This window comes from Dipodomys spectabilis, unplaced genomic scaffold, assembly GCF_019054845.1.
Source record: "Dipodomys spectabilis isolate Male_0828 unplaced genomic scaffold, ASM1905484v1 ptg000356l, whole genome shotgun sequence".
Taxonomy (NCBI): domain Eukaryota; kingdom Metazoa; phylum Chordata; class Mammalia; order Rodentia; family Heteromyidae; genus Dipodomys; species Dipodomys spectabilis.
This window is the reverse complement of record NW_024871033.1, coordinates 691,261-694,632: the sequence shown is the minus strand read 5'-3', so window position 1 is coordinate 694,632 and position 3,372 is coordinate 691,261.

The window sequence follows — 3,372 nt, the reverse complement described above, 5'->3', positions numbered from 1 at the left end:
TTTGAATTTTATTATCTTCCTATATTTCAGTATAAATATATTTCTAAATCAATGAAGTATTTTTATTATTAATTTATTTTATGGTTCTTATAGTGGTGATGTACAGACAAATTGTAATTACATGAGTCAGGTAATGAGTACTTTTCTTTTTTACAGTGTCTTCTATTCCCTCATTTTATCCCAATGAAATATTTTTATTACACTATTAAAGTTTTGATATTATCTCACTGTATGGCTGTTTGATCATTTATTAGCCCAGTATGACTTTTAGGTTGTTTCTACTATAACACCATTAATCAGCAGTATAAGCATCCTTGACTCTATGATTTTACTATATCTTACTATAATTGATCAGAAATTACTTCAAAGATTCCTTGAATTTAATTGTCCAGTTATTTGAGAAATTAAGATCTATTTAGGGATAGTTGAAATCAGTAATGGATCAAATGGTATTGTCTGATAGACTTTTAAAGTTTCCTCTGCCCTCGAATACTTCCTCTCCTTAAAATCTTTTACTTACCTTAAAAACTTAAGCATTTAAGAAAAAATATTAGCCAGGCACTGGTGGTTCACGTCTGTAATCCTAGCTACTCAGGAGGCTGAGACCTGAGGATCACGGTTTAAAGACAGCTGGGGCAGGAAACTCGGTGAGACTCTTATCTCCAATAAAGCACTAGAAAACTGGAAGTGGCGCTGTGGCTCAAGTTGTAGAGCACTCGCCTTGAGCTGAAGAGCTGAGGGACAGCATCCAGGACAAGAGTTCAAGCCCCACGACCAACAAAAACAAATAAATAAATAAAAAAACAAATAAACAAATAAAATATATATCTTATAAAAGAAATAAGCATTAAGCCATTAGCACTTAAATTGGAATGAGTTCATCAAAAAATCCGTAGTTACTTAGGTTTCCAAGGGTATGGTACTTAGGAAAGTCTTGCTCTGTTACAAATGGGCAACAGGAGACAGCATTTGAAATACTGGGGATTCCAAGCATGATGCTTTGCAACATGCTGATATTCTTGAAAATGAAGATTAGTATCTAAAGCAAAGGGAATGAATAATAAATTTTGGTAAGACAGATGAAAACAAATAGTCTGCACAAGGTGCAAAGGACAAATTCTGAAAACTACATGTAGTTGACTACATATAACAGAAAGTATTTCATTGATGAAATGGTTTTCAACCACAATACATGAATATTTTATCCTGTATTTTCTGTATTTCTCTTAAAATTTCTCAGTTAAAATGTCTTAGTTTATGTTGTGCTGTTCTAATAATATATAGAAAATATTTTTATACTAATTTATATCGAACAGGTATTTATTTTTTTAATTCTGGTTGTTGAAAAGTCTAAGATTGAAGTGCTGTCCTTCTTGTTAAGTTTCTCCAGGGAAGAACATGGAAAAGCAAGAGGGAACTAGAGGTGATGAACTTGTCATTGTTTTGTAGTGTAAACTCCTACGGAGGGGTGAAACTCTCTTGGTAAAGCCATTTTGGGTGTGTTTGTCCTGGGGCTTGAACTCAGGGCCTGGATATTCTTTTTAGCTTTTTCAATTCAAGGCTAGTTCTCTACCACTTGAATCACAACTCAATACACCACAGCAAGTCATGCCTTCCTCAAGGGAAAACTTGTGCTGTACTTGGAAGAATATTTCCATTGATTCATATTATCTGACTAGTCAGTGGTGAATGTATTAAGATTTGTAAATAGTTTCTTAGAATTCTGACCCTATTTGAAATTTTCTTTCAGATTTCTAGATAGTAGCATACACATACATGCATATGCACACATGTTTATATTTGGTCTGTCTGAATATTTTTAAATACAACTACTCTTCAAAAATAAATGACAGTGAATGCACTTTAAATATAAAATATATATTCTGGTTTAGGTGAAAATCATTGTCTTTTAAACTGTGTGTCTAATCTCTTGATTGAAGTATTTTTTTCCAAATTACTGAAAATGTCTACTCACTTTAAAATGCTCTTTAATTTAAATCATCCTTTCATTTTTTGGATATGAAAAACTTGTTGACTACATCTATTATTCCTAACAATACATGCATGTGCATATAAGGATATTGAAAACATTAAAATTAACAAGCAGCAATTATGAGTGTACACAAATATGCAAACATTTCCAAGTGGTTGTTTATTTGTTCTTATTGTGATAGTTATATGCTTAAAAAAAAGAGCCAAAGGTAGCTTCTGTATTTTGGACTCAAGTTCTTAATTTCTTCATTGAAGGCCCAAATTTACTAGAAGGCTCAAATTTACTTGCCATACAACTATTGTCAGGGACATTTGCTTTCAAGGGCTTTCACAATCCAGATCAAAGTCTACACAATAATTTTATTTTGTTACTGAGTCCTGAGGTCATAATCATTACTTAATCAGCTCCAAATCTGTCTCCTGAAAGAACATTATTACAATACACATTTAAAGAAGACATAGCTATTCAACTTGCAGAATGTTAACTTCAAATCTAATTAAATATATTATTTATGAACTCACATATGAGTTAAAAGGGAATATGCAAAAAAGTGAAGACTGGGACAAAGCTTTATAAAAATCTGTAATTCAGTAGAAATGCTTGTAAAATTCATTACGTAAAATTACAGGTAATATTTCCTCAATGTTTTGAGTTAAGTATTAAAGACAGATTTTAAATTCGTTTTCTGATCATTTAGTCATTATTTAGCAACCTTACAAATTCTCTTTTTGAATTGCTTAACTAAAGATATAAAAAGGAAAAGAGGAAACATAAATTATGACCAGAAACCTTTAAAATTCCAGATAATCATTGTAGTTTTATGATGAATTATGCGGTTTGTCAAACAGAACGTGAAACTTTTACATGTATAGGACAAATGGTAAATATTTCATTTTATAAAATTCTGTTTAATTTTTATTTACCTATTAAGTAATTTGATATTGTAGGGATAGTATGCAATTTAAAACTAAATTTGGGCTTCAATTTTCAATTATAGCTTTGGTATCAGTAATTGTGAATATTGAGACAAGGTAATACTGTGAAAACTTTCTTTTTTTTCAGTGAAAGCACGGGTTATACTGTGGGGGAGGGACATACAAAGCAACAAAGAAATAATCTTATAAATGCATTAGAAACAATCGCATGAAAGAAAAAAAAAAAACATTTGAATACATATCTTAGGGTACATTTCCCTAACATTACCTTATCTGACATTTTCTGCTTGACTCAGACACATACTAGATATTGCAAATAAGGGAAACCATGGGACCTATGTTTCTTTGGGCTTGGCTTACTTCACTTAATATAATTTTTTCCAAGCCTTTCCATTTCCTAACAAACGGGGCAATGTCATTCTTTCTGATGGAGGCATAGAATTC